Source organism: Marmota monax, unplaced genomic scaffold (genome assembly GCF_021218885.2).
Source record: "Marmota monax isolate L192 unplaced genomic scaffold, Marmota_monax_Labrador192_F-V1.1 WCK01_AAM20220418_F8-fsc01749, whole genome shotgun sequence".
In the NCBI taxonomy this organism is placed as follows: domain Eukaryota; kingdom Metazoa; phylum Chordata; class Mammalia; order Rodentia; family Sciuridae; genus Marmota; species Marmota monax.
The window spans coordinates 25,150-40,035 of NW_026694679.1; the positions used below are offsets into that span (position 1 = coordinate 25,150).

A 14,886-nucleotide genomic window follows, 5' to 3' on the forward strand; every position below is an offset into this window, starting at 1 on the left:
TTTAGGGTCCCTTCTCTTTAGCCTCAGGGAGACTCACAGCTTGGGGACACTGTGGATCAAGGCTATAACTCCGTTCTAAGACCAGCTGTGGGTCAAGGCTATAGGGACACCTAGAGCTCCATTCTTTTCAGACCATCCTCAGGCAGATGCCTGTCTTGGAGACACTGTGGGTCATGTGTGTAGGGTCATCCAGAGCTCCCTTCTCCTCAGAGCAACCTCGGAGGGATGCCTTGCTTGGGGACACTGAGTCATTTGTACAGGGACACTTTTCTCAGACTAGCCTTAGAGAGATCCTGGCTTGAGGATTCTGTGGGTCATGTCTATAGGCATGCCCAGAGCAGCCTCAGAGAGATCTTCCAGAAACTTCTGGATAAATAGGCGGCAGGTGAGGAAAAGGTGGGAAGTGTGAAGAGAAATCAGATTCAGTCCCTGCGCCCATTTGAGAGCTGAGGAGGGAGCCTTGCTCTCCTTCATTATTTCAGCAAGGTTTACTTTGGGGAAACATCCCTTCAAGAGGCTCTGATTACTTGTCATCAAAACACAGCTACTTGGATGATTTCTGGCACAGAGGGAGGAGGAATTGTTCTAACTGCTTATTTTTACTGTGTTAAAGCAGGAAAAATATTTAAAAATGGAAAAGTAGACGTATGAAACCCACAAGGTTATTTAAGTTTAAATATGTTATTTCTAATAAGCCAGAATTTGTGAAAAAATAGTTCATGGATTTTATGGAACTAAATTAATCAAAATTTTGATTGAGAATACGTTTTGTCTTTGGTTGAGCAAGTCAGTTTATTTGGCAGTGTATTTGTAATGGTATGCTAAATACTGTGTTGACATTCTACATCTGCTGAAATATCTTGACTATATAATGCTTTGGTATTACACCACAAAGTTAATTGAGGAAATTAATTTTAATTAATTGAAGTATTTATTTTAAGTAATGATTTCATTCTTTCCTCCTAGATCATGAACATTTTAAGTAAATCCAGAATTTGTTAAAAGTCAGTTAACACTCAACCGTGGACCCCTATGTTCCTGGTTTTTGTCCCAATGGGAGATCTGTAAGCATCATTTTAAACTTTTTAAGCTGATTGATCATTCATAGTTTTCTTATTTTAATCTTTTATTAATGTGTTTTTTTACTAGGAAATTACCCATTCCCTCTAGGTTTCCAATTTTATGTAGTAGGTTTCTGCAGTTTGATTTTTAATTTCTTCTCTAACTTTGAACTTCTGCTAATTTTATCAACAATATTTTTAAATATACTTTTTAGTTTACCTTGTTTTGATTGAATTATCTTGTTTGACAGTTCTCATTATCTCAAAAAGTTTTAATTATCTTTTTCTTATTAAGGTCTTTGGGACAGTGTGTGTAACTTGGTGGCAGAGAACTTGCTTAACATGTGAGAGTCCCTGGGTTCCATTCCAGCACCACACACAGACAATATGTCTTTGACAGGACCCAAGTGTCAGGGGAATTGTTCAAAATATTATGTATTTACACACACACACACACACACACACACACACAGATCTTTTCCAAATTGAGTTGAAATTATTCTAAGCAAAATTTGCTAATCAATTTTATAGAAAGAAAGAGGATGGTGATATTTTAAAATTCCAGCTATTGATATTACATGATATTCCAGCTTAAAACCACTGAAATAATTACAGTGTGTAAGAGAAAAATCAATAGATTCTTTTAAAAAAACAGATACATTTACCAAAAATAGACTTTTTTAAACAGACATTTTCTACTTTTTCAAATTTAGAAAGCATATTCGAATATCTTATTAAAGTCTTACATTCATCAAGTAGTTAGTTTCTCTTACTCCTTGCAAGCAAGGGAATTGACCTTCTAATAAGCATGCTTTATATATTGTCAGAAGTTCTTTTTGGAGAACTCTATTAAGTGTTTCTCATATATTCAAAATATCATTTAAAAGCATACCAGTGACCTTTTGATTTCATCAATTTTAATTTCTTTTGAAATAATGTGTGTATATATTAGTACTTACTAAATATTACTTTGTGTAGGAAATGGCCTGATTTCATTTTATATAAATGCTGGTGCTCTATGTGCTTCAAAGGTAGTTTTTAGAATAGAGTTGAGTATAACTCTTATTTTGAAATCATTAAAAAAGTACATACACTTTTTACCACATTTTAATGAAGTAATATAGTGGAGATTAGACATGTTAATATCATGAGCTGAAAAATAATTAAATATAGTTGAATTATTTTGGGGTGTTCAACATAATGGTTTCCACCCTCTTCTATAAATGCCCCAGTTGTCTCATATTATATGCTTGGTTTGGAGTTATTCTTTTAAATTTATTTATGGTGATGAGAATTAAGCTCATAACCTTGACTATGTTAGGCAAGCAATGAATTTCAGCCCTTTTAAAATATTATGTTGAGACGGGATTTTGCTAAGTTCCTGAGGTATTGAGGCTGGCTTCAAACTTTGTGATCCTCCTGCTTCAGTCTCCAAAATAGCTGTGATTACAGTTCAAAGTGCCTAGTATGGCCTAGAGAATTTTTATGTCATTATCATGTTTCTAATTTCTTTTTTTTCATTCCAATACACATTTATTCAACTAAAACAAAACATCTTTAAACATATTTTAACAATGTACAAATACATTCACAACATAATCTGCTGATTAAAAGACTCCAACAAAGTTTCCAGTATCTCAAGAGAATTTACAACTGCCTACAATAATTTGTAGATTGGTTTAGTTTACAGTTAAATATATTGCCTTGTTTAAGAAAAATTATTAATACAAATGTATGATTTACAATATCCCCATTATAGCAAGAAAAAATAGATTCATAAAATGTCTTTAGGCATTTATTATGCCAAGTATTTAAATGATTATTTTTACTATGACATAAGAATAATATTCATTTAGTACTAAAAGGTTTTATTAGTCCAGAGACCACTGAAGAGTTTCCAGGAAGTTCCAAAATAAAATATGACTATCCTTTCTATGAAATAAATAGAACAGCAGCAATCCCTGGGTATCCCTTAAACATAAACTATAAAGATTCCATTTATTATTTAGGCCTTAAGTATAAAAATAAAAGAAAATTTTAGAAACTATTTAACACTACCAGCCTGAATTTGTTTTTCACTTGTGCATGTCTAAGGTAAGCAATTTCAACATGAAGTATATATTTTAAATTAACAATTTTTTTCTTTTTAACTCATACACAAACCAAGTGTTTACTCTTAATCATGAAATCAACTTATTTCTGAAAATAACCTATAGAAATAGTATGTAAACACACATACCTTTGAGATAGATTAAGAACTTTCCTATATTCTATGGATCAAAATGCAAATATCTCTGTAACATATGTAAAATAACACATTAATTTGGGATATACGGATACATTACTATATGCATACATATGTACACCATAAAATAAATTCTGACAATATTCTTAATGATATCATACTTCCTAGCCTCAACTATTAGAAAAAGAAAATTAAAACTTTGTTTTAAAAAAGAAAACAGTTTTTATAGTAACTTTGCAAGTGAAAACAAAACAAACAAACAAAAATCAATGCTCCTTTTTGCAACTGGACTGAGCTCTAAACAATTCATAATCAAGAATCTCTTCAGCCATTCCCCAATATCACAGAAAACATAATTTTCTCTCTATTCAAGAAGTCTGTTCATTTCTGGTGTTTTGTCTTAAAAACTGCATTCCAAGATACCAGGTAGCCATGCTGGTTAAATTCTTCCGGCTGCCCACTTGCACCTAATGTAACCATACAGGTTGGCACCCTGTAGCACCACACCCATGATAACCATGCCAACCATTTTACTCTGAGGGAGAAGAGAGCACTAAAGGCAAATATCACCCACAGCACTGGACAGGCAATTAGTCCTAACCAAAAGATTCTTGATTCAACTTCTGAAACAGTTTTATTCTCCTGAGGAGATGCCTTCCTGGACTCAAACACCCAATGACTCTTTCCATCCTCATCAATATGATTCCATCACCCAAGGCCTACCATCAGTCTCTACCTGTGACATTCTTCACTGCCCAAAAGTCACGTGACAACAACAAGATAATTGTCACCATACAAGCAATAAAGCTGCTGCTGAGCAATTCACAGAGAAGATAGACTATAATGGCACAGACTCAGAAGAACAAATGGAAAAATGATGCCACTGGATGTCGGATTTTAGATTTTCTTGGTCTATTAGTTTTATCTTCTTCTGCATCAAACAATGAAACATCTTCAGTGTCATCATTGCTGTCTTGAGTGCAAGGCTCTGCCAGCGTCTCCTATTCCTACATGATTGCAGGGTACCCCTACAGGGCAGGTCACAAGGGAGCTGAAGAGTTGCCCGGAGGCCGCACCCCTTTCACTTCCTCACGTGCATGATGTGCAAGATGGGCCGAGGAAAAAGACCACCCGCACCCCACCCACCACACAGAGCATTTCTGCAGCCCAACATCGGATCCGCCAAGCGCTGGGCATTGGTTGAGGATGGGCTTCTCCTCTCCACACCCCCAAGCTTCCCAAGCTCCGGGATTCTTGGGTCACTCCTCCTATGAGGGCCTCAGAGCACCCAGATCACCTCCGTGACAACTACCCTTGGTCCTCCATCCTTCCCGCCCATTCAGCTCTTCCTCAAGAAGGACAGCCAGAGGGGACACAACACAACCACCCCTGTGCACCTGGCTCACTCCACAAACCCTGCAGGAGGGACCCTTCCACCCGCCAAGCCTAGGCCACCGCCTCTACTTGCCCACAGCCCCTCACCTCATGTTTCTAATTTCTTAATAATTTTCTAATCTATATTATAGCCATTTTCTCCTTCTAAATGGTCATCAAAGTCTTTTTTTATTGTTCTGAGAGGATATTTAATGTGAATATACTTTATGATGTGACACCTCTGGTCACAATAGGCTATTTCTATTGTAAGAGTATTTTGATTCTGATATTTTGATAGTATAATGTGAATGTACTTTATGATATGACACATCTGGTCACAATAGGCTATTTCTATTGTAAGAGTATTTTGATTCTTAACTGTTTTTCAGGCTTAACATTTTCCTAAGAGTGGTGATTGTTCACTTTCTATTTGATTACACAAATAAGGCACTGATTTAAAAAAAAATTGTGGTGCTAGGGATCAAACCCAGGGCCTCCTGAATTCTGGATAAGGTATGCCACCACTGAGCTACATCCCAGCCCCATAGATTCTTTGGTTTTATTAGCTTTATGACTAGCTATATCAATGAGAAACTTACATAGAAATTCAACTACATTTGAAAACATTCAAGAGTTTGGGCATCCAATATTTTTTATGATTTCTAAAATATAATTTCCCCGTAAAACACGAGAATATCTAAGATCACTCATAAACCATGCTTCCATTGAAGTTTCTCTAGTTTTACCACTTCTGAAGAACATCATGGAGGAAACTGACTTTGATATTCTTTTAAATTTTTCTTTTTTTAGAAAGCATCATAAGTTATTGTCACAAATTCTGTTTACATTTTTCGTTTAAATATTTTTCCTAGTGGCAAATATTTGATGCTATTATTGTTGAAGGGTATACATAGAAACAAATGAAAGATAAGAATTCCTTGGGATCAATGATTCATTCACAATGAATCAATCTGCTCTTGTAACATATTTTTTATCATGACTCTTTTGAAAAAGTTCAACCATGACTTAAATAGTGTCTCTAAAATGTAGATTTTTTTTCTCTAAAGTTTTGAAATTTTTAGAGAGAAAATCCAGAACCTAGCAATAGCAAAATAAATAATGATAAATAAGTTTAAACATATTATTACTTTAACATAAAACATATAAAATAAGTATTTATCTTACATTATGTTAGTTTGACACATTTTTGTTATAAATGCTCTTAACAAAATGCAGAACTAGTTAAGAATGTCAATTATTAGTAATTGACATTCTGAGTAATTAAATGAGCAGGTGTTTGAAAAAAATATAGCCATGTCTTAAGATTTTATTTTAGAATAGTTTTATGTTTATGCAGAAATTGCAAAGAAAATGCAGAGATCTACTATGTAACTTCTACCCAGTTTTTTTTCCTCTTATGACTTACAGTGAGCTATCTCAGATGTGTTAACTTCATACATGATTTTTCATGATAAACAGATACTGATATGCTCTTATTAACTAATGTCTGTGTTTCCTCTGGATTCTCAGTACAGCCTCTTTCAGTTCCAGGACCCCATCCAAGATCCCGCAAGACAGTCATCCTGTCTCCATAGGCTTTTCTTCGTGGCGACAGTTTCTCTGACCTTCCTTTCTCTGATGCCCTTGATGGTTGAGGAGGACCTGACAGTTGAGGAGTACCTGTCAGGTACTTTTTAGATTTTCAGTTGATGTTTTTCTCATATGTAGACAGGTTATGGATTGGGGAAAGCAGATTACAGATGAAGTGCTATTCTTCATTTCATATCCTCAAGGTGCTCACCTGACTGATGTAGTGTTTGCCAGATTTCTCACTGTGAAGTTATGTTTCTCTACATGTACACATTATATATATTGTTTTGGAGTAAGTCACTATGCAGAGCCCCCTCTTAAGGAGTGGGAAGTTAGGCCTAACTCCTTGAGGGCCAAATGTCCACTTCAATTACTTGAAATTCTGCATAAGAGGTTTTTATTTAGCCTCTTTTGTTTATCTGTTTAGTCATTTATTTGTAAATAAATGAGCATCTGGATATTTACTCCAAGATTTTGTTTGTTATCCAACTCTATAGTACTTTGTTGCTTACTTCATTCCTGCTTGAAGCCTTCGGGAATAGCTTTGACCATTCTTTCCACTGGGAGTTCTTTCTATTGTTTCCTGTTTTCTTTTAACCAGAAAGAATAGTATAATACCCTCAATTAGGCCTTTTACACTTATAAAACATTTCACTGAGGCTTTAAATACAATATAATATCCTTATGAAGACTCTAACATATATAGTATGCACTGAAATAATATGAGTTTGTTATCAATAAATATCATTAATGATACCACTGGCTGATATCACATACACATTGAGACCCCTAGAAAATAACATGTCAAACCTTCAAACTCATAAGATATCCTCACAGAGAACTAGGAAAAATATAATATCTTCATTGAGGCATTTGACACATATATGAAATCCTTGTGGAAGCCTATGTCACATAAAAATATTCTCAATAAGATCTCTAAAACTCACATAAAAACTAAGTTCTTTGACACCCATAATATTTTCAATGAGTCCTCTACAGATATAATCAATGAGGGCTCTGACATATAATGTCCTCACAGAGGTTTCTAACATGCTCAATATCATTACTGAGGCCTGTGTCAGTCATAAAATATCCATGAGAGCCTGTGACAAATAAGGAAAAACCACATTGAGGCCTCTGAAACACAATATTATTTTTATTCAGAGCTCTTACTAAACACATGAAACTATTTTAAAAGGCTCTGTCTTCACTGAGGGCTCTGACATATAATATATTACTGACTGACTCTTTTGACAACTATAATATTCTCAGAGAAGCCTCTAAAACATATGATATCATAAGTCCTTTGACACAAGTCCCATTGTCACTAAGGATTCAAATGCATTTAGTATTCTCACTGAGGCATGTGACCCTAATAGTATCCTCACTGAGGCTGTTGACAATAATGAAGTACTGGTACTGAGACATCTGACTCAGGAATAGCCTTGCTGGGGTGGCTGGTGCATTTAAAATACTCCCTGAACCATCTGAGAGATATAATATACTCCCCGAGGCTTCTAACTTCCTGAGGTCTTTGAAATATTTAATATCTACATTGACACCTACAGTATCTATAAGAGTCATACTGAGGTCTCTAATACTAACAATAAAGTATTGGAGACATCTGAGATGTATAATTGGATAACAGAGGTCTCTTCCACTTAGAATGTCTTCTTGATGCCTCTGGCACTGCCATCATGTACTCACAGAGGTCCCTTTCTATAGGAGAAAACTGAGGCCTCTGACAAGTATAGTAAGTTTACTACCGACTCTACAAAATATAATGTCAAAAGTGAAGCCTGTAACAAACACATTATATTGTCACTGAAGAATCTTCCACATATCGTCATTGAGGCCATTGCCATGAACAGGATATCTGTACTGTGACCTTGATCCCATTCAAGGGGATGGGTTGGTGAAGCCTCAGATACTCTGGTAATACCCTGGCACTGGACTCTGACACTTAATATCCATATGAAGCCTCTGACACATAAAATAACCACACTCGGGCCTTGGATATTTTTATAATAGCCTCAGAAAGGTTTCTGACACTCATATCACATCCTCAGTGAGTCTTCCTCTAATGCCAACATGAATCGTCCCTGAGGCCTCTGACATTCACACCCTATCTCATTTGAGTCCCAAAACACTAATGACATTCTTACTGAGGACTCTGAAATGGATATCATCCTCATACAGGACAGTGAGATCAATATAATATCCACCCTGAGGCTTCTGTCATTCAGAAATATCCTAATCAAGGCTTCTGACACTCAAGGAATATCACACTGAGTGCTCTGGGGCACCAGAAGTCCACACAGATTTAGACCCTCTAGAGTCATCCAAAAGTACTGAGGCCTCTGCAGGTAACATGAGGTACAATGAGTCCTCAGAGACATATATGTCTCATTGAGGTCTCTGACACATAAAATCCCCACTGAGGATTCTATCCTATGTACAGTATGGAATGAGTCATTTGACCCCGTATTTTCCTCACTGACCTCTGAGAGAGATTCTATTCTCAGTGAGGCCTCTTACACATATTAGATCATCACAAAGGCCTGTGGTGTTCATTTCATAATCTCACTGAGGCCTTCCACACTGATATTCTCTCTACCCTGAAAACTTCATCACATACAATGTCCTCACTGGGTACCCTGGCACTGCCATCATTATTCTCAAGGAGGCCTCTGACACGTAGAATTTCCTCACTGAGAACTCTGAGCCCTAAAATATATTCACTGAGGACAAAATCCTCAGGAAGGCCTCTAATATTCAGAAGTTTTCTTCACCTCACAGTCATATAAAATAGTAAGTGAGGATTCTGACACTTATACTATCTACCCTGAGGCCTCTGACACAAATATTTAACAATCCTAATTGAGGCCTGTGGTGATAACAAAATAAACTCAGTGAAGTCTGACACATATCACATCCTCACTGGGGCCTCTGACCTTGACAGAATATCTTCAGTATGTCCCCTAACAAATGTATTATTCTCACTCAGGCTTTTGATCCTCAAAGAACTTTCACATATAATATGCTAACAGAGTCCTCTTCTTATTACAGCACATATATATCCTTAATGTTTCACTTAAGAAACATTCTTATGGAGGTCTCTGACACTCACCTAATATCCTTAGTGAGTCCTTCTCTGACACATCAGATACTCACTGAGGCCTCTGGTATTTCTTGATTATCTCACTGAGTCCATAAACACTCCTATTTATTGAGGATTCTTAAGTGTACAATATCTTCACTCTGATCTCTACTTATTCATAGAGACTTGTGGGACTCAAAAAATATCCTCAATCCTCTTGGCCTTCAGTGTATATATCAGCAAGAGCTCAGGCACACCTAAGAGCCTCACTGACAAAGATCCCTATTGTCTAAAATATTAAAAAAAATCACTGAAGACTCTGAAAGTACCTTCCTATCAACACAGATCCTTCTGACACTTTTAAGTATCCCCTTGAAGTCTCTGACACAGACAATAACTCCACCGAGGACTTTTACCCAAGCTGTACAAATGCTGAGGCATTCCACACTGTAATATCCTACTGAGGGATGTGACAGTGGTATACTCTCTTCATTGAGGACTCTAACACATGCAGTGTTCTTACTGAGTAGCCTGGCACTTCCATAATATTTTTCTGTGAGGCCTCAGACACATAGGATTTCCTTCATGAGACATTAAAGCCATAGATTATACATACCAAGATGTCAAACATATGCAATGCCTTCAACAAGGTCTATTCCAATCAAATATTTTCCTCAATAAGGATGTTTACATCATATATTAGTGTGACTGTGGGTTCTCTCACATATATTATCCACACTGAGTCCTCAGATGCATATTCTCAACTTACTGAGGCCCTGAACACAGAACATGTCCTAACTGTGTCCTGTGGCAATCATGGAGTAGGCTCAATGAAGACTCTGACCCATTTTCACTGAGGCCTCTGACTTGGACATAATGTTTTCACAGAGTCCTGGATCACATGTATGATTTTTCACTGAGGCTTCTGACTATCAGTTCATAGCCTTGCTATGGACTCTGACAGTAAATATCCACATGAAGATTCTAAGGTATATGATAGGATTACAGAGGCCTCCTACTCTTACCATAGTTACACTGGACTCTGACCCCTGCAATATCCTCATTTGGGCTATGCTATTTATATAGAATTCTCTTGAGTGTCTCTGACCCTGATAGGATATCCTCCATGCCTCCTCTGACATTCATATCCCATACTCACTGAGGCATCTGACATTCATATACAATCACACTGAAGGTACGTTCACCCCTAATCAACTTCCTGAGGACTCTGAAACTTAAAATGTCCCCACTCACAGCTCCAAGAATCACATGATATCTTTCCTGAGGTCTTTGAAATCCATATAATAAACTCCTAGAGGATTCTGATGTATAGAAAGTCCTTTCTTGTCCTCTGACACTAACCTAGTATATTCACTGAGTCCTGTGATAATAACATTGTAGTCTCACTGAAGCTTCTGAAATAAATGAATTCTTCATTCAGGGTTCTCACACCTTCTACCCACACTAAGGCCTCTAACACCTGGTATCTGCCCTAGGACCTCTGACAAACAATATTTTCCCTTAGCCCTTCAAAAAGCAAACTATCCTCAGCTAGGCCTCAGACACTTTTTGAATGTCCTCCCTCAGGGCACATTCAATGCCTTCTCCCTCAGGCTTCTGATGCTCATGTAATATCAATACTGAGGCCTGTAGCCCATATACTTGCTGAGGCCTCTGACACACAAAATATTATCTCTGAAGACTCAGATGCATGTGATATCCTCAGGCCTCTGACATATCCTCCATTGTCACTAAGACTTCTGACTCAATGAGGCCTGTGACCCTAATAGTGTCCTCACTGAGGCCTCTGACAGCAATGAAGTATCAATGCTGAATCCACTGACTCAGTTAATAGCCTCACTGAAGAGTCAGGAGCATTTAATATCCTACCTTAAACCTCTGGCAGATATAATATACTCCTTTAGGCCTCTAACTCCCTGAGGACTTGACACATACAGTATCTACATTGCGACCTACAGGACCTATAAGAGGCTTACTGAGGCCCCTAATATTAATGATGTAGTATTGGAGACATCTGACACATAGAATTGGCTAACAGAGGTCTCTTCCACTTAGAATCTTTTTGACAGCCATCATATACTTATGGAGGCCTCTTTCCATAGGAGAAACCTGAGGCCTCTGACAGGTATAGTAAGTTTACTGCAGCCTCTATGAAGTATAATATCCAATGTGAGGCCTGTGACAAACACATCACATTCTCACTGAAGCCTTGGACACATATCACATCATCACAGAGGCCTCTGACATCAATAATATATCTAAACTGTGACCTTGGTCATGTTCACATTGTTACTGAGGCCTCAGACAGTCTGGTAACACCCTGGCTCTAGACTCTGACACTTAATATCCATGAGAAGCCTCGGCCACCTACAATATGCTCACAGAGGCCTATGTCAAATACAGTGTTATCACTGAAGTTTCTGACACATAAGATATAATGATTGTGGCCTTGGACACTTTTATAATAGCCTGAAGCAGGTATCTGATACTCATATCATATCCTCAATGTATCCTCTTCTGAAACTCCCATGATTCCTTCCTGAGGCCTCTGACATTCACATCATATAGCACTGAGTCCACTCACACTGGTAACATACTGCCTGAGGACTCTGCAGTGGATATCATCCTCATGCAGGACAATGAAATGAATTCAATATCCACCCTTAGGCTTCTAAAGCTCAGATAATGGCCTCCATGAGACCTCTAACACTGAAGTACTATCTTACCAAGTGCTCTGGGGTACCTGATGTCTGCACAGATTAATGCTCTGATAGATATTCAAAATATAACTGAGACCTCCAAAGGTTACATAGTATGTACAATGAGTCCTCTGACACATGCATGTGTCTCATTGAGGTCTCTGACACATATGAAATCCCCACAGAGGGCTCCAACCTTTGTAGAGGAGGGACTGAGTCATTTGAGCCCATATTTTCCTCACTGACCAGTCTGAGAAAAATCGTCTTCTCAGTAAAGCCTCTTCCATGTAATATATAGTCATTAAGGCCTCTGATACTCATTTCATAATCTCACTGAGGCCTTTCACACTGATATTCTTTCAACCCTGAAAACTCCATCACTTACAGTGTCCTCACTGGGTACCTTGGCACTCCCACCATTATTCTCAATGAGACATCTGACACAAAGAAGTTCTTCAGTGGAGGGCTGGGGTTGTGGCTCAGTGGTGGAGCACTCACCTTACACATGTGAGACCCTGGGTTCGATCCTCAGCACCACATAAAAATAAATAAACAAAATAAAGATAGTGTGTCCTGTATAACTAAAACAAAAATTTTAAAAACTTACTCACTAGAAATTTCATCTCTAAAATATACTTAGGAAACTATTCTCAATAACACCTCTCCTAGTCAGAAATTTTCTTCACTAAGGACCTTCATAGTCACATAACAGACTGAGTGAGGCTATGATACCTACATTCTCTACCCCTAGTCTCTAACACATATACTCAACTCTCTGAGGCCTCTTAAGAGAAAATACCCTGGTTGAGACCTATAATAATAATAAAATAATCTCAATGAAGACTTTGACACCTATCACATCCTTATTAAGGCCTCTGACTTTGACCAAATATCTTCAGTACATCTTCTGAAAAATGTATCATTCTCAATGAGGATTCAGACACTCAGGTGATAGCCTCCCTCTGGACTCTGACACTAAATGTCCATATGAAGGCACTGTCACATATAATAGGCTAACACAGGTCTCTTCCTATTACAGCACATATATGTCCTCACTCAGGCCTGCAGCACTCATGGAACATTCTCATGGAGGTCCCTGACACTCAGGAAATATCCTCAATGAGTCCTCCTCTGACACTCAATATTGTGTCCTTATTGAGGGCTCTGAAATTCCTTGATCATCTCACTGAGTCCATAAATTCTTCTGTCACATGTATAATAAACTCACTCAGGGCTCTGACACTCATGTCCTCTCCTCCCAGTTGCCTCTGACACTTACATCACATATTCACAGAGGCTTGCTGTATGTAGATAATATTCTCCCTCAACCCTTTGTCTGTCCCTCAGTTAATATCTCAATGAGAGCTCAGGCACAACTAAGAGCCTCACTGGCAGAGATCCTGATTGTCTAGTCATATGTAAAAATCATGGAGGGCTCAGACAGTATCTTTCTGTCAACACAGACTCCTTTGACAAAATTTTAAGTGTCTCCTTGAGGTCTCTGACAGAGACACTCTCCATGCAGGATTCTCACCCAAGCAGTACAAATGCTCAGGCCTTTGACACCATTATATCCCCAGTGAGGGGTGTGACACTGATGTACCCACTTCCCTGAGGACTCTAACACTCATAATGTTCTCACTGAGTAGCCTGGCACTCCTGTCACATCGTCTGTGAGACTTCTTATACAGGATTTCCTCCCTGAGATCTTTGAGGCATAGATTAAACATTCTAAGATCTCAAACACATTCAGTGCGTCCAGCTAAGCCTCTTGCAGTCAGATATTTTCCTCACTGAGGATGTTCATAGTCATGTAATAGTGTAATTGAGGGATCTGAAACATATTATATACATTGAGTTCTTGGATATATGTATTCAACTCACTGAGAACTCAGAGACAATACCCTAGCTGATCCTGTGGCAATCATTGATTAATCTCAATGAAGCCCCTGACGCATCCTCAATGAGGCCTGTAGCTGGAGAATATTTCATTATTGATTTCTGGGTCACATATGTGATTCTTGCTGAAACTTGCTGAAACTCAACTAATAGCCTCACTCTGGCATTAACTTTCCACATCAAGTATCAAAGGCATATACTGTATTTGCAAAGGCCTCTTACTCTTACCATTGGCACACTAATGACTATGACCCATGTAATATCCTTGTTCTGATGGTGACTACTCAAATAGAACCTTCCTGGTGGTCTTATCCCTGATAGGATATTCACAATGGGTCCTCCTCTGACATTTGCATCCTATACACACTGCGGCCTCTGATATTCATATTTTATTTCAGTGATTATACAGACACCTGTAAGCAACTTCCTAAAGATGCTCTAAAATATCCTCACTCACAGCATTTAGAATCGTGATATTTTCTCAGAGAGTTCTGAAACCCATATAATATACTCATAGAAGATTTCAATGCATAAAATTTCCTCATGTGGCTGCTGACACTAATAGATTTTATTCACTGAGTTCTGAGATACTCCATCATAATCCCCCTGAGGTTTATGAAATCTTCACTCAGGTTCTCATACGTTCTACCCACACTGAAGCCTCTGACTCATGGTATCCTCACAGTGGCCTCAGGAAAACATATTTTCTCCTACCCCTCTAAAAAGCAATCTATCCTTTGCTGAGACCTCTGACAACAATGAAGTACCAGTGTTGAGTCCTCTGACTCAGTTAATAGCCTCAATGAGATTTTGGGCTCATGTAATATCTTTCTGAAGACTCTGACATATATAATATACTCCCTGAGGCCTCTAAATCCCTGAGGTCCTCTGACATTT

At 37.9% G+C, this 14,886-nt stretch overlaps 1 pseudogene; it reads right to left on the minus strand.

The window, feature by feature from the left end:
- Positions 1 to 3,618: 3,618 nt before the first annotated feature.
- On the minus strand, positions 3,619 to 4,405 carry LOC124078532 (Golgi apparatus membrane protein TVP23 homolog B-like; annotated as a pseudogene).
- Positions 4,406 to 14,886: the final 10,481 nt, after the last annotated feature.